The 22,974-nt window shown below is 43.5% G+C and overlaps 1 long non-coding RNA gene and 1 pseudogene across 1 annotated transcript; one reads left to right on the top strand and one right to left on the bottom strand.

Moving 5' to 3' along the window:
- Positions 1-352: 352 nt before the first annotated feature.
- Positions 353-22,974, bottom strand: part of LOC137380559 (pantothenate kinase 1-like) — a 114,055-nt pseudogene continuing 91,433 nt past the window's right edge.
- LOC137380560 (uncharacterized) lies at positions 11,746-22,967 on the top strand. Its single transcript, XR_010977045.1, has 3 exons — positions 11,746-11,838; positions 19,442-19,607; positions 22,450-22,967. It is a non-coding gene; the product is annotated as an uncharacterized lncRNA (long non-coding RNA).

A 22,974-nucleotide genomic window follows, 5' to 3' on the forward strand; every position in this document is an offset into this window, starting at 1 on the left:
TTTCAGCCCAGTTCAAGTGAAGTCCATCCCAAAGGAATTTGGCATTGTCACTTCCTGATGAATTGGTTAGGAGCGGCTGGCCGCTTCGTTAATTCTCAAGATATTTCTCGCAGCAAGTCCTTTTCCTGCAACATGCTGTAATATCCTACACATTGTTCCTTGTACCCTTTCAGAGTTCCCCTTTATTTGTTGGTCTATTTCAACACAGCTGAACTGCTATAAGCTAACTGCAGATCTTATCAATTCGAAAGTGAATCTGGAATCACTAGAATGTATTCCACAATGCCTGAATAATGTTGGTATCTACACCAAAGCTGTATTTCTCAAGTAAGACAAAAATACCATTACAAAATTTGAAATCGGACATATCTTGACTCTTTATTTCAAGGTGTAAATTTTAACGACTTTCCCAGTTGGGTTAGAACACACATTGTACAGTTCCATTTTTATACATAAAATCAACTTCCAAGAACAACATAAAACAGACTAAGAACCAATAATGCACACTGTTAAACCATTTCAATTAGTGTTATAATTTCAGGTAATGTTCATTGATGATTGCACAGCGTTCAGTTCCATTTACCACTCCTCAGATAATGAAGCAGTCTGTGCCTGCATGCAGCAAGACCAGGACAATATTCAGGCTTGGGCTGATAAGTGGCAAATAACATTCATGCCACACAAGTGCCCGGCAATGACCAACTCCCAACAAAATACAGTATAGCCATCTCCCCTTGATATGCAATGTGTTACCATTACCAAATGCCCCACCAACATCCTGGAGTTTCCATTGAGCAGAAACTTAACTGGACTAGCCACATAAATACTGTGGCTACAAGAACAGGTCAGAGGCTGGTATTCTGCAGTGAGTGTCTCACCTCCTGTCTCTCCCAAGCCTTTCCTCCACCTACAAGGCACAACTCTCCATTTGCCTGGATGAGTGCACCTCCAACAACACTCAAGAAGCTTGACAGCATGTAGGACAAAGCTGCCCACCTGACTGGCACCCTAATCATCACCTTAAATATTCACTCCATCCATCACCAGTGCACTGTGGCTGCAGTACGTACCATACACAAGATGCACTGCAGCAACTCGCCAAGGCTTCTTCAGCAGCACCTTCCAAATCCACATTTACCATCTAGAAGGACAAGGGCAGCAGGTACATGGGAACACTCCAAGTTCCACTTCAAGTCACACAACATCCTGACCCAGACATTTATTGGCATTTTTTCATAGCTGCTGGATCAAAATCCCTACCTAACAGCACTGTGTGTGTACCTATACAAAACGGCCTGCAGCGGTTCAAGATTATGGCTTACCACCACCATAACAATTAGGGATGCGCAATAAATGCTGGCCATAGCTTGTGAATGAAAGAAAAAAGGTAAGCCAGCAAATGACCTTACATATTCCAGCTCTGCTCAGGGTACTCACTCTTTCGAACTCAACAGGATTAATTTTGGTGGTGTACTCAAAATAGTCTGCTGAACACATAAAATCAGTTTTCATAAATGGCAAAGTTAGAACTGGGGCACATACTATGCGTTAGAACTGGGGCTCGCATTAGAAGTAGATGAACTTGATCTCTAAAGGCGTATAGCTGAGCTAAATTTGCACCGTGGACTTATGATATATTTGAGACACAAAAGTAGATGGAACCATGAACTTTTGAGACACAAAAGAGAAGCTGCACACAATCTTGGCTCCAAGATGTAGACAGATGTCACACCACTGATGAATTTAAAAACTATTTGAAGATGCTGAGATACCATGTTCTTGGTCAATAATCCTGTTTTTTTAAAAACACAACAGATGTAAAAACAGGATAAAAATACAGATAGAATGACTAGTTACAATAGCATTTAAAGTACAAGATTGAAATTAAACTCAACAGATCAACGTATATAAGTAGGGAAATGAAGAGTTTGGTTAAAATCTGTTACACACCAGAAGGGGTGGACCATTCCAACTAAAATCCAGTACAAGAATGCTACAGAGCCAAAGCCACACGTGGAAATCAAAATCCAGAAAAAAGGGCATTTCATGTGTAAATGATTTTTAAAACGTCCTCAATAAAACTGAAGTCAATGTGTCTGAAACATTGTGATAGCAAGGGAATAGGAAATATATTCCACTAAAAAACTAATTTTTAAACCATATGTACCTGCAACATCAGCAGGTTTTCCTATTTTCCTGGTTAAGCACAATGATCAGATATGCCTTACACTCTAGATATTTAGTAATTAGTAGAGGTACCTGCCTCAAAATGTATTGTACAATGATGGGATTTTTAAAAATAGTTTTGAAACATCAGGCAATAAACTGTCACAGTACAATGTAATGCAGTTTGACGGTTTTCCAATCATACAGTAGTTATATTGAAGTGGCTTTTCTTAAAAATAAGAGAACAAACATTACCCAAAATTTCCACATTTGTGGAAAGGTACCTTCCTTATGTGAACAAAACAGTGTTTACACAAAGAAGCTTCTTATTGTGACCAGACAAATACTTCCATTTGTAAAATCAGCACATCAAGAAAGCATAGGCTTTCAAGCTGGACTTTAGATCAGCACATCAGCCACGGTCACTACCTGTGAGGGTTCAAAGAAAGGTCATCCTTTATAAATACGTACGCAGGACAGATTTTACAAAGGCAACAAAATCAATGAGCTACACTATTAACAGGTTCATTTTCAGCTTTGTAGTTTCAAAGTAAACTATTGACAGGCCTTGAAATGACATAAAAATACAAAATCTTCCAGGCTGTTTATAAATAATACTTAAATCATCACAGTTTGATCATTCAAAAGGCAGTACATCCCAGAAGAGAAGAAATTCAGAACAGTTCACATTTATACAGAAATTATTTCCAAATATTAATAGATAAAACCAGTAGGTTTTGGCTATCTTGCACATTGTGTAAAATATATACACTACATACAGCAGGAGGTTATTTAACTTCCCGCAGAAATGAGTCCCAGTGCAGCACAACAGTAGCTGCTGTAAAGTACGTGATTCATTCTTAACCTGATGTGAAAACTAAGAGTAGTTAGACGAGTTCCGTTCCGACACTAATTTCTGGACAGTAGCTTTTAAAAATACAAACGATCTTTGCTGATTCTTGTGGCCTACTTTGCACCTCAGTGGGTATCTGTCATCTTCAGTAATTCCAACAACGCTCCGACTGCTCCAAAATAACCCTACAGGATGAAGAGAGAACAGATTTGATAGGATCATTGGTGGCTTTTCCCCAAGAATTATATTTTTAAGCACACAATTGTTCACTAACACACAGCAAATTACAGCAATGTAATCCCAGGCGCCACAGAAACAGCAACATAAAATATCTGAGCACGTCTGTGCCAACGAGTTCAAAAGCCAAATGTTTGAAGCCATATTTTTCTTGCCATTTATTTATCTTGTTTTACTCTTTCCCCATTTTTATCTGAAAATGATTTTGATCCCCTCCCATCAGAAACACCATTCACTATTCCACTGGCAAGCAATTACACAGGTAACGCTTTAGCAAGATTCTGCAGCTGTTCAGTTATGCAAAAAAAGTAGCACATGTTGACAAATGCTCATAATCGCTTGTGCACTGGGCAAGGCGGCCAATAAGCCCATATTCTGGTGCGATTTATATTTCCAACAGTATTTTTTCAGATTAAGTAACAAACAATTTCTGCAGTATTACATTCATATTCAACACCTGCATAAATAGATCTGCATAGTTATTAAAGCAATGTATGGTACATACACAGATCAAATATAGCAGATTAATGAGACTTTTTTTTGTTGCATTACTGCCTTTCCATTACAGGGCAGTGGGAAAAAACTATTGAGTAGTAAGAGAAAAGGAAGGAATGCTGCCTTTGCTGTGTGAGGGCTCTGACCATCTCCAATGCTGTGTGTCCTCCCTATGCCAATGTGATGTTAGTGAGGGAAGGATTCCTGGTGCAGGGACTAAAGTCTGGTGTTGCAGGGCTTACTGTAGACAGATAGATAGGAAGAGGAATCTTACCTTGGAAATCCTGGTAAAGCCAGTACATTTCTTTCTGTACAGCAGCCAGGTCCGAGGAACAGTAGTACTACCATTGGCCTACCCAGCCACCCATCTCCACTGCTGCTGGCTAATTTTCTAGAGGCACCCGTCACTTATCTGAAAGGAGGGAAACCTCGTCCCCATTCTTTTTCTCCAGAAGGACCTCTATGGAAACACTGGACAATCAGGGTGTTCTGACTGACACCATGTTTTCTGCTGCCTCACTATTCACCACCTGCTCGATTTGTGATTTTTAAAATTCTTTCATGGGATGCGGGCGTTGCTGGCTAGGACAGCATTTGTTGCCCATCCCTAATTGCCCTTGAGAAGATGGTAGTGAGCTGCCTTCTTGAACTGCTGCAGGCCATGTGGGGTAGGTACACCTACAGTGCTGTTAGGAAGGGAGTTTCAGGATTTTGACCCAGCGACAGTGAAGGAATGGCGTTCCAAGTCAGGATGGTGTTTTGTTTGGAGGGGAACGTGCAGGTGGTGGTGTTCCCATGCATCTGCTGCCCTTGCCCTTCTAGGTGGTAGAGGTTACGGGTTTAGAAGGTGCTGTCTAAGGAGCCTTGGTGCATTGCTGCTGTGCATCTTGTAGATGGCATACACTGCTGCCACTGTGCGTCAGTGGTGTAGGGAGTGTTTGTAGATGGGGTGCCAATCAAGCGGGCTGCTTTGTCCTGGATGGTGTTGAGCTTCTTGAGTGCTGTTGGAGCTGCACCCATCCAGGCAAGTGGAGAGTATTCCATCACACTCCTGACTTGTGCCTTGTAGATGGTGGATAAGCTTTAGGAAGGCAGGTGAGTTACTCGCCACAGGATTCCTAGCCTCTGACCTGCTCTTGTAATTATGGTATTTATATGGCTACTGCGGTTCAGTTTCTGGTCAATGGTAACCCCCAGGATGTTGCTAGTGGGTGATTCAGCGATGGTAATGCCATTGAATGTTAGATTTTCTCTTGTTGGAGATGGTCATTGCCTGGCACTTGGGTGGCACAAATGTTACTTGCCACTTATCAACCCAAGCCTGGATATTGTCTTGCTGCATTTCTACACAGACTGCTTCAGTATCTGAGAAGTCACGAATGGTGCTGAACATTGTGCAATCAGCGAACATCCCCACTTCAGACCCTATGATTGAAGGAAGATCATTGATGAAGTAGTTGAAGATGATTGGGCCTAGAACACTACCCTGAGGAACTCCTGCAGTGATGTCCTGGAGCTGAGATGATTGACCTCCAACAACCACAACCATCTTCCTTTGCGCTAGGTACGACTCCATCCAGCGGCGAGTTTTCCCCTTGATTCCCATTGATTCCCAGTTTAGCTAGGGCTCCTTGATGCCATACTCGGTCAAATGCTGCCTTGATGTCAAGGGCAGTCACTCTCACCTCACCTCTGGAGTTCACCTCTTTTGTCCATGTTTGAACTTAAGCTGTAATTAGGTCAGGAGCTGAGTGGCCCTGGCGGAACCCAAAATGAGCGTCAGTGAGCAGGTTATTGCTAAGTAAATGCTGCTCGATAGTACTGTCGACGACACCTTCCATCACTTTACTGATGACTGAGAGTAGACTGATGGGGCAGAAATTGGTTGGGTTGGACGCGTCCTGCTTTTTGTGTACAGGACATACCTGGGCGAACTTCCACATTGCCGGGTAGATGCCACTGTTGTAGCTGTATTGGGGCATGGCCAGTTCTGGAGCACAGGTTTCAGTACTATTGCCGGAATGTTATCAGGACTCATAGCCTTTGCAGTATCCAGTGCCTTCAGTCTTTTCTTTATATCACACGGAGTGAATTGAATTGGCTGAAGACTGGCATCTGTGATGTTGGGGACTTCAGGAGGAGGCCGAGATGGATGATCAACTCGGCACTTCTGGCTGAGGATTGTTGCAAATGCTTCAGCCTTACTCCTGACTTCTGCCTTGTAGATGATGGGCAGGTTTTGGGGAGTCAGGAGGCGAATTACTTGCTACAGAATTCCCAGACTCTGATCTGCTCTTGTAGCCACAGTTTTTATATGGCTGGTCCAATTAAGTTTCAGGCCAATGATAACCCCCAGAATGCTGATGGTGGAGGATTCAGTGACGGTAATGCCATTGAATGTCAAGGGGAAATGGTTAGATACTCTCTTATAGGAGATCGTCATTGCCTGGCACTTGTGTGATGCAAATGTTACTTGCCACTTATCAGCCTAAGCCTGGATGTTGCCCAGGTCTTGGTGCATGTGGATACAGACTGCTTTAGTACGTGAGGAGTTGTGAATGGAACTGAACACTGTGCAATCATCAGCGAACATCACGACTTCTGACCTTATGATGGAAGGAAGGTCATTGATAAAGCAGCTGAAGATGGTTGGGCCTAGGACACTAACCTGAGGAACTCCTGCAGCCATATCCTGGGGCTTAGATATCTGGTCTCCAACAACCACAAACATCTTCCTTCGTGCTAGTGTGACTCCAACCAGTGGAGACCTTTCCCCCATTCCCACTTGAATTTTGCTCGGGCTCCTTGATGCCACACTCAGTCAAATGCTACTTTGATGTCACGTGCAGTCACTCTCACCTCGCACACCTAAATCGAACCTAGGGTATCTTCAACATCCAACACATACCTTTAACTTACAGTCCCTACTTATACATTCATGGTTAGTGGCTGCATCCTAAGCTTTACTTGTAAATGTGGGGAGTGGGGGCGGGGGGGGGGGGGGGGGGTGGGGTGGTGGGGGGAGAAAAGGGTGCGAGAGAGAGATGGAGGGGGAAGTGGAAGAATGGTTGGGGGGAGGAAGGAGAAAAGAGAGAGAAGTTGGGGGTTACAGGCTTGTTGTGCTTTTTAGTTGGACATTTATTTCTCTCAAGCTGCTGGGTTTGTCTGAAATTGGTTGCTTTTTCACTGTAAGGGTGGAGATGATAAAATATTTTAGCATTTTCTTGCTTGTGGTTCAGTGCCAACAGGTGAGGTGAGGTGGGTTGGGTTGTCGCGATTCCTCCAACTGTATTTTACCAAAACATACGTTTGCAGTGCTTCTGTTCTTCCACCACATTCTGGAAGCAAGTCAATACATGGTAGATTTTTTTCAAGCTAGTGGTTTGTTGGCCATGTGACAATCAGTGCAGGTGGGGTTATACATATAATTTGGACTACTTGTTTCAATTTAGATTATGCAATTTTTTCAATGGTTCAACTACAGGCACTTCACAGTATTGACTGCTACTTCAGACAATTCAATCTTCAATTTCCAGTTCTAAATGCAGCATTTTGTTTTCCCCTGCCCATGTTCGGACACCCACTGTTAGCTTTCTCAGTTACACTTTTTCTGAGTTTTCAGCAATTTTTTTTTATCTTCACTGAGTTACTTTAACACATGGGCCTTTGCTTTTGTACATTTGTTTTTGTTCAAACAATACAGCAGATGGGCCTCACAGGTTGTTTTAACATACTGTTTGCTGGTTTTCCAGAGGCAGCAGTCACTTATCTTCTGAGAGAGATGGATGGTTTTGTTGTTTGGGGCTCGGTAGAGGTTGTTTCGTAACTTTATGCAGCTCCCCAGATCTCAATTCGTCACGTAACATTATGCTTACAGCTCCATCTACTGGTATAATACCTTTGGCATCTTGATATCACTGAAACTGAGATATCTTGCAAGCTACTTTAGAACCAGATACAATGACAGTAACAATGATGATCTTGTTGCACCCGACCTTGTACAACGATACTACGTGGATTTAAGATTCCCCAGTTCATTCGTGTATTTAGTGAATGAAACTCCAGTCTAGCTAACTGAGTAACCCTATCCTAAACTTAAATATTTACACCAGGTGTCCTCCTTGGCATGCGTTTTCATGGTCTGTAGAAGTGACTCCACTTGGCTCAATGAATTAAATCATATGGTAAAATTGTGTACATTTGGATCTTGCTCTCGTTTCAATTAATTCAGCTAAACATCAACTCAACTAATGTTGGAATACAGTATTGCTGATACTCACCTCATGTTCCAAGAACAAGGCTTTCAGGTGCCCACTGGACCAATAATCCATGGCATAGGCTAGCAACTTCATGGAGACCATATTGATTCTCAGGAAGTTTCCAACAAACACCACCCTGTCTATATTCTGCAATAAGACCAAGATAGAGAAAATTAGGATTTTTAAAAATTATATCAATGTTATTAATTTTAGGAAACCTCTACTGGATAAAGGTGGGGTGAGGTATGGTGAGGTATTGAGCTAATCAGACCAGAAAGAATCTTTACTTTATCTCTGATCTGAACTGAGTTAACTCTCAACTAGGGGATCAGTAAGATAGTAAACACTGGCCTCAGTGCCACTAAGTGTGGGTTGGGCAAAAATCAGCCAGGGTTTCTGTGCCTGACTCCTGCTAGAAAACTGCACCTATTCGAACATTAGAAGAACACAGATTGGTCCAATAGCTTACTGGTACTTATGTCCAACGTCACATAACTAGGAGGGCCACCCCTTCCAGCCCAGTCTCTAGCCCATGGAACTGTATCTTAAGGATGAATTCCTATCCTTAAGAGAGGGCAAAAGAGGAGCACCAATCTCCAGTTTCTTTAATTTTCTGTTTTCAAAGTGTTGTAAAAAAAATTGTTGAATTACTTTTAAAGTTTTTTTTAGGAAGATTTGTGAGGCTTACCTCTTTATCTGTTCCACATTTCTCTTTCTACCCATCCCAAAAAATGACCTGTGATGTCCCGGTTCACCTACTATTTCACTGAACTACTTGGAAGACAGTGCACTCCCCAAACATTCCCATTATCCCTTGAGAATATACATTATGCAGAGATTAGTATATGAGCACTTGATGCGTTGTGTTAAATTTCTTGGTCTAGTTTACTATAGATGTTGGAAACAGCTTTTTTAAAAAAAATGGTTTGATATCTTCTTTAAAATATTGGGCTAAGCAATTCAATTAAGGATTTGCAAAGTAGCTTCACACAGCATAAGTTTGAGCCCAATGTTTTAAACTGGAATCATACTAACCACAATGTAAACACAGACAAGACCAAAACCCAGAAGCTTTAGAAAGACCAAACTTGGATATTTCATGATCCAAAGACCGTTTCCTACAACATTTATTTTTAGTAGGCACAATATTTTCTACAAGTTTATTGTACAATAGAAGCAGGTCATTGTGTTCTAAATAGATGTATAGAGGCCTTTAATTCAAACGATGAACCACAAGTTATAATATGAAAGTACACAGATCATGTTTAGTCACAAAATACAATAGTTTGTAGAAAACTTGCATCACTAAATCCAAGATGCCCATCCCTGCACTTTGATAGCCCTGTACAATGCTGCTTGATCTCCATGTTACAAGGCAACACTGTAAAGAAGCTCAAAGCACAGAGAACATGTCAAGACTGATCTGTTCACAGGATCTTCAACTCAGATTTGTTTTTAGACAAACTATGCAAACACCGATCACTGATTATACCCCCAGAAGATTGAGTCCTGTGGTGTCTTTCTCTACTGAGTTCTTATCTCAATCATTTTCAAACTTTTGGTGTGAAGTACTAATGCAAAAACTGATGCACTTGCACAAAGTTCCTATCAAAACTTTAGAAAAACGAGCCCCTATTTTAATAGGGGTGATCAGGAATGGTGTGCGCAAAGCAGGCAGCCAGGCCTCATTTCAATACATCTTGTTGGGCTCCTACCTGAACCCAGACTGATTCACTACCTGGCAGGTGGGCAATGGTGCGAATATTTGAGTGGCCAAAGGTTGCAGCTGGGGACCTAGGGGATCGGTCTCTTGCAGTCAGGTAAGTGGTGGCAGATTGGGAGGAGAGGAGCAAAGGCTGAGGCATCCCCACTCTTCAAGGCCTACAGGAAACCACAAAAAAATTTGCCTGCCTAGGCCTCTTCTGGCACATGATCCCCCTCCTGACAGATTTGGCGTGAAGGAGAATCTGTCACTGCTCTCCTGCTCAGGCTTCTAATTTAAACTGCAAGTCATTAGGGGCAGGTCTACATATTTAAAGCAGGACCTGTTTCCTTCCTCCGGGCATCCTGGCCGCTTGCTCAAAAGAGCAGATTAATATCCGGACCAGTCAGGATCACAGGGTAAGTCACTGCTCTTAATTTAGCTGTCTCTTCCCACCTGGTTTTGGGTGGGAGTTGCTAGTCTAGTTAACATTGGGGCCACAGTGTTAGTTACTTAGGGGAAAACAATGTGATCACTGTGGAAAGCCTTACACTAGCAGCTAAAAAATAACTTAAGTCAACAAGTAATGGAAATGATGTAGAATGCAGAATTCACAAAGCAGTCCTGTGTATTACAACAGGCAGTGGGAAGAAAGCATTTGCTTTGTTCTGTGTGACACACAGATCCATTGCACAACCGCTGACAAGCAGGAGCGAAATGAACAGTTCTGGAAGAGAATTCCGGAGCACTTGGACAAGGATGAGCTGCTCAAAGAGAGCCAGCAATGGTCTATAGGAGATAGATCACATCTGACTAATCTAGTTAAAGTACTTGAGGAGGTCACTTGCATCGTGATGAGGGAAGTGTCAATGGATGTTGTCTATATAGACTTCCAGAAGGCATGTGATCAGATTGCAGACAAAAGACTCAGCAAATATGAAAGCACACAGAATTGGAGGTAACCTTGTGACATGGGCTGTTAATTGGTTTGGAGATAGAAAACCTTGAAAAGTAGGGATAAATACATTTATTCTGATTGGCAGGTTTGAACAAGTGGTGTTGCCCAGAGATTTGTCCTGGGCTTCAACTTTTCATAATTTATATTAACTGACTGGGTGAAGAAATAGTGTTGTATATCCAAGATTTCAGATGACATTGAGTTAGGAGGCTCAATAAATTGTGCCCACAAGGGGGCTGAGATACAAAAGTGAGAAAGTTATGCCTTAACTGTACAGAACCTTGGTCAGACCCCATCTGGAGTACAGGGTTCAATTTTGGGTACTGTACCTCAGGAAGGATATATTGACCTTGGAGGAGGTGAAATGCAGATTCAGCAAAATGCCAGGGCTTAGAGGGTTAAATTATGAGGACAAGTTGCATAAACTTGGTTTGTATTCCCTTGAGTTTAGATGGCCGAGGAGTGATCAAATCAACATATTTAAAATGATAGAGATTTGATACAGAGAAATTATTCGTTTATTGTGGAAATTCAGAAAAAAGGGGCACAATCTTAAAACTGGAGCTAGGCCATTCAGAAGCAAAATCAGAAAGCACTTTTTCCATGCAAGGGTAGTGAAAATCTGGAGCTCCCTCCCCAAAAACGTTGTGGATGCTGGGACAATTCTATACTGTGATTGATAGATGTTTGTCAGATAAAGGTAGCAGGGGATAGGGAGCAAAATCAGGTAAATGGAGCTGAAGTACAGATTGGCCATGATTTAACTCAATGGTTGAACAGATTCGAGGGGCTGAATAGCCTATTCCTGTTCCTGTCAGAGGGAAGGGGGGGAATCAGGGCACGAATGATAATCCAGGGTCAGAGGATGGGTTGTGTTGTAGACTCAGAGATCCCAGGTGCATCTTTGGCATAAAAATGGATTTTTGTTTTGGGTGGGGGGAAATGGGAGAAAGAAAGAGAAAATGAGAAAAAAAACAGGATAAAATTCATTAGAAGGTGCTTCTTCGGTTCAGCAGAAATACCACTGACAACAATTTCCCTCCTCCCCTGCCAAAATTAAATGTTTACAGGCGTTTATCATTCAGTATTCTTGGATCAGCATACAACGATAATTGTGAACCAGCTGGTGAGACTCAAGATCTGGCCCACCTCCAATCTTCCCTTCCAGGTAAGGTGTACTGTGGCTGCTGCTTTTCTCAGCACAGGAGAGCTGCAGGAAGCAACAGCACGCTGTAGGGTAGTACATAATTTAAGAAAAATAGCTTGCAGTCAGTATTAATATCTTTTTATTATGAGAATGTATTCTGAGATACACAGGCTGACAAATGGTATAGATTAAGTCATTAGGATTCCACAGGAGAATACTAAGTAAGCAGGTGGTGTCTGGTTATTGCAATTTGAGAAGCAAAAGGTTCATGTATGAATTATAGCAGGTTTGGAGCCAACATGTCCACATTTCAGCTGTCATCATTATGTAAAAGTATGATGTTTATAGCCATGCAATATTGCTCTATCTTTTTCCATAAATTACACTTGTATTCCAGTGAGAATGGAGTACATGTGGTGTGACATTGTCATCTACTGGTGTAGTAGCATATGAAACAAAGATCACATGACAATAGTCTCAGAATTGAATTATCTGACATTGTGCCTCTAGGTGTATGAATAGCCTCGCCTTTAGTAATACTCCAGTATTTCGTAATTGAGAACACTCTTGGAATATTTCGTAGTTCCCAAAGACCAATGACCATTCCCACTATAATAAGTGTATAGGTGTATATGACTTGCTTTTACTTTCTGTCTATATCAGGGTTGTCCAACAGACGGCCCACAGACAGAGAGGGGGGGGGGGGGGGGGTGACAGGGAGGGGTGGTGACAGAGAGGCGGTGTGACAGACACCATGTTTTTAGCTCCCCCTTGGTGAATCATTATTCACCACTTTCCAACTATAAGTAAAGAAACGAGCACAAACAGACTTTCTTAGGTTTACAGAAGAAAGGTGAAATTTTGTTAAACATAAAACATCTAATTCGGTTGATGCATACGGATACACGAAGTGTCCACACTAGCATGCATATGCGATACACACTTACAAATAGAGACAGAAAAGAGAAGAAAATTAAAATGGAAAGGTTTGAGGCAAAATCTGAAGTTTTTTTGTTACGGGTCTTCAAGCTCACTGTAGAGTTCTTGTTTGCAGGTGGATCTTGCTTTTCGTGGGGCCCAGTATTCTTCTTCAACCTTGTTCACTGTAGGAGGCTTTTCTCTCTTGGGGTTCATGTGTCTTCAGTGGGTTTCAGTTCTGTGACAAAGAGATGGGAGCAGACAGGAGCGAGATGTTCTCAGTCCAGAAGCAAAACTGTCTTCTGCCAGTTCAAACACTGTCTCTACAACTCAAAACTCCACAAGTTGGCCAGCAGGGTGGTCACGTGACCGGCTGGTTTGTCCAGGTCTGTTTCGTGTATTGTATGAGAGCTTCTTTGTCCCAACACTATCTGCTTAAATGCAAAAATGTCTTTCCGGCCAGGGGCCTCGCAATTCTGTGTAACAGGCCTTCTCTTCTTCCAAGCAACAATTTGAAATTTAATGTCCATGTGGCGAAATTAATGTGCCTCATTCCTAGCAGGTGGGGGCCTACATGACAATATATTAATCTTCTCATTTAAAGCTTCTTCACAAAAATTGTTGCTGTTTTGATTAATAGTACGATAAATTGTTAATGCCTTTATCTTTCAGAAATTGTCTCACTATGTAAGACAAGAACTGTAATGTGGCCCCCATGCAAAAAAGTTGGACAATCCTGGTCTATATTAATGAAACCAACAAGTTGATTTATCTTGAGCCTGAACCTCTAGAATTTGGATTAATCTACTTAATTGATCTAACATGTGTTCCTGCACTGTGAACTTAAAATGAATTGATGCTTTGGACTTGCATCTTTAACCTGGCGCCCTTCAAACAGTCAGAACTCATTCAGATGGCTTAACCCAGTACAGGTTTGCTCCTGATGTGATGTCTCTTGGAAGCTAAAGCCTGATACAGGTTTTGTGACTGGGTAAATCAGGAGGATCAGTTTCCTTGGTCCAAATGGGAGGCACAGCCTTGGGATTGTGGATGACCTCACAGGCCCACTCTAATTTCCTGAGAGGCTGAAAAGGTGTTTAAATGAACACAAGAACACTTCTATCAAGCAACAAAAAGCAAATGTTGCATTATGTTTCTGAATGTCAACAGTATGCAAAAGATAAAGTTACAGTCTATTTTCAGTCATTTTTGTTGTGCTAATAATTTGAAATATGCAACTATTTGAATTCAGTAATGTAAATAACACAGTAAAGTGTGAATTTTAGTGTTAGCAAAAAATTGAATGAGCAGGCTTGAACGAAACAACTCAATTACAAATATACTGTATTTTAGATTACCACCATTCAGACTTGAATCTTTTAATAGTGTCTACTAATGTGGCATAACTGAGACTCAATTTACTGCATCTGACACAAATAATGTAACCAAGCAATGAGGCAATCTCTAAAAACAAATGCTTACCTCATTCAGTGCACACATTCGAGCTATGGATCCAATGTTGTTCGTAATAGTGACCAGTGTCGCTCTGGCTAAGTCTTCCTTACTAATGGAATCTCGCTTCTCCTTACTCATCATGTGACCAAAGCTGCATAAATTTAAGCCATGACCAAAGACATTAGAAGAAATCTTCAAATTATTTCTGAGTTAGTTCTCCATCTAAAATATTTCTCAAAATTTGAGTTAGCACTATGCTCACAAAGGTTATTTTTTTATGTTTTTAAAAAATTATGTTGCCTACCCATGTCTCATGTCTTCAAATCAGAGTGAGATTATCCACAGATAAAGCAAATTACTCCCAGAAACGTGACAATATAATTACAAATTAAATTAAACAGTAATTTGTAGATCATGCAAATACCAATACATAGCATGAGAACAATTTAGACTGTTATCATGCCCATTTGCACTTGCATTAGATCCAGTCAAAATCAATGCCATAGTTATATATTGCATCTCTGAGGTTTGATTTATCCTAAATTAAAACTAGTCTTGCAATGCATTCACCACCAACACTGAAAATTACAATAGAATGTTACAGTACACCAAGTCTATGCTGGTGTTTTCCTCCACAGTAACAAAGGTATATTAGAAAAAGGGATAGGTCATTCAGCTCCTCAAGCCCCACTATGCCAAGATTTTTTTTCTAATTCCTCTTTTAATTCTTATGATTATCTTAAACGTGTGTACTTCATTTCAACCACCAGTGGAAATATACCATTTGTACTTCATTATAATCTTCATAATCTTGAAGACCTCTATCTGGTTGCCCTTAACTTCTCAATTCTAATTAAAAAAAAGCCCAACCTCTCAAACTCTCTTCATTCCTGGTAACACCCTAGTGAATCTGCACTGTATCTTTTCCATTGCTTTTATATTCCTGCTATAATGAGGTACTTAAAACTGCATACAGCACCCACACTGCAACTAACTACAATCTTGTACAAATTCTTGTACCTCCACGTTTTTGTATTCTATATCTCTAGACACAAAACCAAAAATCCTATTTGCTTCTTTCAATGGACTTATCTACTTGCACTGTTACCTTGAATGACCTGTGTAACTCCACATCAAGGACTCTTTGCTCCTCTGCTCTTTCTATTTAAGGCTGTTTCCTTGTACTATTCTTTCAAAATTTTTTACTTTCAATTTTCTACAATAAATTGCATTTACTACTTATTTGGTCTTTCTCCTGGTCTAGCGAATGCTCTTCTGAAGACTTTCACAATCCTCAATATAATTTTTCATTCTCCCCTTCCCCTAAATTTATCAACAGATCTTGATATAGTTCCATCAATTCCAATGTCTAGGTCATTTATATTTTAGGTAAATAAGAGCATAAATAAGACCGACACAAAATTCTGTGGAACACATCTCTCCAGTCTAACATCCTTTTATCCGTACCCGTTTTTTCTGCTCGCTAACTACCTCTCTAACCATGTGGCCACATAGCCCTTAATGACATTAATCTTTACCATATGTCCCTCATGTGTTACCTTGTCAAATGCTTTTTGAAAATCCATAACAACTGCCTCTGCTGCATTTCCTTTATTAATCTTCCCTATTCAAATAATTCTATCAGGTTGGTCAAGCAAGGACTGGCCCTAATTAACTGTCTCCTTTTCTGGAAAGAGTCATCACATATGCCACTCCTAATTTCTCTGGCACAGATGTCTGCTACAGAATTCTGGAAAATTCAGTCAAATCCTCTACTATATCTTTACTAGCTTCTCTCAGGATCCTCAAATATAAGCCATACGGTCCAGTGATTTATCCAGCTTAAGTTACAGTGGGCTGCATTTTGTGTGACCCCGCATGAGGCTGCAGGACATGGAGTATCGCGACTGGTGGGGGAGGGAGGTGGGGGGGTGAAGGGCCCGTCACCTCCCTGTCGCCAAGCAATCTTCCCTGAGGCGGGATAGGCTGACAACAGCCTTCCGACCCAGACGCCAATTGAGACCCTTTAGTAGCCTATGAACAGCCAATTAAGGGCCTCTTCCTGCCGCTGCTGGGATCTTACCAGTGGCGGCTGTGGGGGTGGGCCTCCGCTACACGGGTAGGTCACCTTAAAACATGAAGTGCCTACTGTGCAGACTTGGTGGGGAGGGTAACAAATTCACCCCCCCAGGACTGCAAGACCACATGCCAGCCCCTCCCCACCGGGCCTCCCAGAATGGCCCCGGTCACCCCGCCTCACCTACCTCTTGTCTGAGATTCCAGCACTGGGCCTGGATCTGAGGCCTCTGCAGTACTGGCAGCAGCCACCGCTCCCAGCGGTACTGCCGATACTGCTGAGCTGCCAGCCCTCTGACTGGCCGGCGGCTCATGGAGGTGGGATCCCCATCTTTAAAGGAACAGGGATCCCGCCTCCTGAAACTTTGATTTAAAAAGACTGCAGGATCGCTCCGGGGATGCGCGAAAAGGCATAGGCTTTTCGGCCTGGCGTAGGGAGCCCTACCTCCACCACAAAATCCAGCCCAGCAACTTTAGTATTATCTGTCTTTCAATAACTCCCACAAACCTACAACACTCAACTTTCGTGGTTCTTCAACCTCATATTTCACCTCTTTTGTGAAAGCTAAGTCCTTATTTAGTATTTCTGCCATTCCTTCCCTCTCTACTACAAACTTGTCACATCTCTTAGTGACACCACCCTAACCTTGGCTATCCTCTCACTATTAGTGTTCCTGTAGAAAGCATTTAATTCCTCTCTTTTTTTTTTAAAACCAACTTTCTCTCATATTGCCCCTTAACCTTTCTAATCCCCCTTTTTGTAGTTTCCCTTATTTTTAATATTCATTCTGGGATTCTTGTTTATTATCTACCTTATCAGTGCTAATGCTTCTCTTTCTAGTTTCAACTTGGATCTAATCTCCCATTACTCTGTGGCACACCAACCTTCAATACACTATCTTTTCTCCTTACTGAAATTAACTTTTTAAATTATTTCTGGAACGTGGCCATCACTGGCAAGGCCAGCAATTTCCCCTCCCTAATTGCCCCTTAGAAGGTGGTGGTAAGTCGCCTTCTTTAACCACTGTAGTCCTGTGTGAAAGTACTCCCACAATGATGTTAGGGAAGGAGTTCCTGGATTTTGACCCAGTGACAATGAAGGAGCTGCGATATATTTCCCAATCACAATGGTGTGTGACTTGGACAGGAACTTGCAGGTGGTGGTGTTCCCAAGCGACTATTGTCCTTGTTCTTCTCATGGTAGAGGCTGCAGGTTTGAAAGGTACTTTCAAAGAAGCCATAGCAAGTTACTGTAGTGCATCCTCTAGATGACATACACTGCAGCCATGGTGCGCTGGTGGTGGAGCGAGTGCATGTTTGAGCTGGGTGATGGAGTGTTGATTAAGCTCTGCCCTGGATGGTGTCCAATGTTGTTAGAACTGCACTCATCCAGACAAGTGGACATCACATCCCTGATTTGTGCCTGGTAGCTGGTGGAAAGGCTTTGAGGAGTCAGGAGGCGAGTCACTCACCACCGAGTACCCAGCCTCTGATCTGCTCTTGTAGCCACAGTGTGTATGTGATGTATGCGTACTGGTCCAGTTAAGTTTTTGGTCAATGGTAATCCGCAGAATGTTGATGGTTGGGGATTCAACAATGGCAATGTCATTGGGGGGGGGGGGGGGGGGGGGGGAAGGGCGGGGTTAGACACTCTCTTGTTGGACATAGTCATTGCCTGACGCAATGTGGTACGAATGATACTTGCCAATGATCGTCCGTAGCCTGAATGTTGTCCAGGTCTTGCTGCATGCAGACACGGAGTGCTTTATTATTTGAGGATTTGCAAATGGAACTGAACACCATGCAATCATCAATGAACAGCCCCACTTCAGACCTTGTAATGGAGAGACGGTCATTGCTAAAGCAGCTGAAGATGATTTGACCTAGGACACTGCCCTGAGGAATTTCCGCAGCAATGTCCTTTGGCTGAGGTAATTGGCATCCAACAACTGCAACCACTTTCCATTGTGCTAGGTATGACTCCAGTTAGTGAAGATTCCCACCCAATTCTCATTGACTTCAATTTTACAGGGGTTCCTTGGTGCCACAGTCAAATGCCGCCTTGATGTCGAGGTCAGTCACTCTCCCCTCACCTCTGGAATTCAGTTCTTTTATTTATGCTAAAGCATCAGTGAGCAGGTTATTGGTGAGTAAGTGCCACTTGATGTCACTGTCGACAACTCCTTCCGTCTGTTTGCTGATGATTGGCTGTAAGCTGATAAGGTGGCAATTCATTGGATTGGATTTGACCTGCTTTTCGTGGACAGGACATACCTGGGCAATTTTCCACTCTGTTGTATAGATGCCAGTGGAGTAGCTTTACTGGAACTTGATTTGTATTTTTTCATCTGTGCTTCCCACTGCCGACCTTTTTATTTCAAAGGGATTCCTGACAACGCAGCCGGCCACTGACATCATCAGGCTGCGCCACGGTTCGCACATGCGCAGACGGGCCCCGGTTCTCTGCGCATGCGCTGCTTTCCAACTTGCCAGGACTGGTTAGCGCATGCGCCGATGACATCATCGCATGACGTGGGCATCTTCCGGCAACGCGCCTGGTCGGCCTCTGCGCATGCGCTTTACGCGTACAGCAATGCAACGCCAATGGGTATTCACGCATGCGCCAACCTTCGGATATTCACGCATGCGTCAAGCTTCGGCGCGAGTTTCTGAAAGTGGAAGGAGAGGTTTCATCGGGCATTTTCTGGCATTTTAATCGCAATTATTTAGTCGTTTTGGAGATTTCAGTCTGCTTCATTTTTATTAGAAAGAGGAGATTGCTCCAAGTTAAGTTGCTCTGCTGTTGTAAGTTGCTCTGAAAACACTTCCATTGTCTGGCGCACTGCATGTGCTCCAGTCCAGAGAACAGCTTTCCATCTAAACGGTCACTTTCATTCTGTTAAGTTTCTATGGAGTGCCTTCTGTATTTATCTCCTCTCATGTTACCCGTGTGGTCCCCTAATAGCCTTCCTGAACTGGAAACGTCGATGATGGCTACTTCAGTAGATTCCACAGAGCAGTTCCTTGCCACCTTCACAACCCAGGAGTTTGAGAGTTATGACGACTTCAGCAGTAAACTGGAGCTGTTTCAACATGGTCTGCAGGCACATGTGCCTTGTCATGTTTTACTGTGTTAACAATGCTGTTTAAATGTGCTTTGCTATTGTGCTTACAGGCAACAGGGAGTCTATTTAAAAAAGTGAGCACCCATACACTTGAGAGGGAGAACAAGAGACAGCGAATCGAAATTCCATCCGCTTTAAGTATGCCTCGGTGAGGCTGTGCTGTGTACACTATGGGCAGCCACACATCCGTTCTACTGGGATGAGACCAAATCAGAGGTAGGTGCTGCGGTCATTACATTTCCACTTGTGTAGCGTGTCAGTCCTGTAATGCTGTTCCTTGATGCGCATTGAATCAAGATTAGATTTGCAGTATCAATACATCTAGTCAGTGAGATCCTGTGCCCACGAAGCCTCGCGTATGCCCTTCCCCTCCCCCCCCCCCCCCACATCGTCAGTTTAAGTGTCTACGGACTGCCTTCATTGTGATTTCCTGGATGGAGCAATGGATGGTTGACCACCTCTGTGCAACCTCCTCTGCACTGCGAAACAGGTGCGCACCAGCTTTTGGGACCTTGTCATGGTGCGCATGTAAACTGCTGCCAACAACACACCTGGGGATGGCTGACGTTTTGGTGAGGGCACGAGGAACCTGGGCGTTGCCATTGAATGTCTGTGTAACCTTTCAGGTATCTCGCCCTGGGCTGTGAGGTCTTCATCAGTGTGAAATTCAATACGAGCAAGAACAAACGGTGTGCCAGTTCCTACCATCTTGTACATACCGGTCATGTTTTGGATCCAGAACGTTTACGCTTCTATGCAAGGAGACGACAACTGAACCAGGGTGAAAGGCAGAAGGTAGAAGAGTTGGTCAAGCTGCAGGCTGGGAACAAACAGCTGAAGGATTATATCGAGCGTTCATTCAACAAGACCGTGACCCTAAGTGACATTAGAAATGTAAAGTCCCAGCTCAAAACAGGGGATGACTACATGATGCACTGTGTGATACACTGGAGAAGATTCAGCAGGACGGGGCCACGGTGCGGGTTAGCTTGCAGGGAAGCAACATCCTCTATATTGCCTTCATGGCACCAGCCATGAAGGCCACCTGCAGGCCTTTCCTGAACTGCTGTTCATGGACGGAACGTACAAAGTGAACAAATGCGGCTACCCTCTGTACCAGGTGATGGTGCAGGACAATGTTGGTAGGGGCAGGGCTGTGTTCTATGCCACGGTGAGGAATGAGACGGCTCAGATGCTGGACGAGATTGTGGGTGTTTTTGTCGATTTCATGGGATCCAGCGCCTGCCGCGTGAAATCAGCCATTGTGGATAAGGACATCAATGAGATCAATGCGATGAGGAAGCATCTCCCAGCTGCAATGGTTCTCCTCTGTCAGTTCCATGTGATACAGAGCATGAGGAGGAAGATCAGCAGCTCCCATTGAACTGTGAATGAGGATCAGTTGTTTATGATCTGCAAGGAAATGATTCATGCACCTTTGGAGGACAAGATCACAAGTTACGTAGAAAGGATTGGACACCTCTACCTGCCCCTGCAGGGCTACCTGCTTACAAACTGTATTCCACAGAAGGAGGTGTGGGCAACATGTTCATGTGGTAAAGTCCTAACGTTTGGGAACAACACCAACAATCGCATTGAGTCAGAGAATGGCAAGATAAAGCACCTGCTCCACTCCTCCTCATCCATGAAGGAATACATCTCAGCGCTGATCTTCCACAATAGTGTCCTGGATCGGGAGCGCTCCTATTCCACATTCCTGCAGGGAGCCTCTTTCAAGCGCATCGCAGAGGCACCAGCAGATCTACAATCATTTTACACAGGATTCACCAGTCACGCTGTGAAGCTGATGCATCAGGATCATAGCCACATTCATCGAGTAATGTCAAGCAGCAGGACAATAGCACAGTAACTGTGATTCTGGTGCCAAACAGTACACACTGCAGATACATGATGGCCAGGCTACCTGCAGCTGCATCTTCTCCATTCAGACTTTGTTGCCCTGCAAACATGCTATTGTTGTGCAGAGGCATCTCGGTCTGTCTTTGGAGAGGCTTGCCCCCAACTGCCGCTGGCGTGCATCTCAGACACCCACGAGGACAGGCACGGCTGCTGCCATTGTGATTACAGAGGAACAGCCAAGGCCCTCAGTTACAATGAAAAATACCGCTTGCTTTCAGATCAATGGTACCAGCTACAACAGGCCGTTCTGCAGAGTGGAACGGCATCAGTCATGCGGAAACTGGACTGGCTGCGGCAACAGACTCTCCGCTGGCAGCAAGGACTAGCCGATGAGATGAAGCCTATTAATTTGCCCAACAATTGCCCGGAGGCACCTTCGGATGGAGGTGGCCACGAGCTGGACATCAGTCGCTTGCCACAATCCATGGATCCTCAGTGTTTCACCCCCTGGCCTAAAGAGCTGATGGACCATACGTAAACCTGCCTGTTCACAGCTCCACTTCCCCACCTGCGGGACCCTCTCCTTGCTGTTCAGTCACACTGGCAGAGCTATCACCGCACTGAAGGACACTGATATTCAGCCACCTGTTCCTGCACCCTTCAGAGCAGTGCACATGGACACACAGCCACCTGTTCCTGCACCCATCAGAGCAGTGCACATGGACACACAGCCACCTGTTCCTGCACCCATCAGAGCAGTGCATATGGATACACAGCCCCCTGTTTCCCCATCCGCCCTTGAAACAGAGCCTTGTGAGATTCCGAAATTGCCAGCTGCTGCCTGTCAAGCAGAGAGGGCGTCCAAAGGGGTCAAGCACTTGGGGAACATTTAGCAAGAAGAGACTGAGCACTAAAAGAAATGTATGCCATGTCCAGTGGTAGCACGAACGTGAATGCTCTTGCTGCGTACTCAACTGTGAGGTGGGAGTGCAGCCACACCGTTCTCCATCCTCACTGTTGCTTTAAGGCAAATGTAGATCAGAGTGAAAGAAATGGAAGGTGATGCTGATAGTAGAAGGCAGGATTAAATGGGAGCAGATGGAAGGCACAGGAGTAGCATAACCACTAGCAGTGAACAGCTGGGCAAAATGGCCTGCTTTATGTTCATAGTCCAAAAGAAATGTGCTTCTTTTTCCAGCACCTTCACATCATTCATGTTGTCCCTGAGAGCAGCATTGAACCATCACGAGATAGAGGCAGCAACATCATCCTGACTCCTATACTGAGGTGGGTACTAAGTGATTCATTGGCGGTGTTATCAGTACATGCCTTTACTGCAGAACATAAAGCACGCTCAACAGTAATTTCATTGGAGGGAGGGAAGCTCGGACACTGATGTGCTTTCCTTATTTCTTTTCATGTAAAACATGCCCTTGAGAAACAATCCTTGAGACTTCAGGACGGTATTCAAGCAACAGAGGCAGTGCAGGAGAGGATGCAAGGTTGTGCTGATTCCTGCATCTGAGGTGGGTAATAACTGCCTCATTGGCGATGTTATCAATTGGTGCCTTCACTGCAGAACTTAAAAAGCTGTGCACAACAGTAATTTCAGTGGATGGAGGGAGGGAAGCTCTGACACTGATTTTCTTTCTTTATTTCTTTTCATGTAAAATATGCCATCGAGAAAACAATCCTTGAGACTTAAGGTCAGCATTCAAGCAAA

Source organism: Heterodontus francisci, chromosome 20 (assembly GCF_036365525.1).
Source record: "Heterodontus francisci isolate sHetFra1 chromosome 20, sHetFra1.hap1, whole genome shotgun sequence".
NCBI classification, from domain to species: Eukaryota; Metazoa; Chordata; class Chondrichthyes; order Heterodontiformes; family Heterodontidae; genus Heterodontus; species Heterodontus francisci.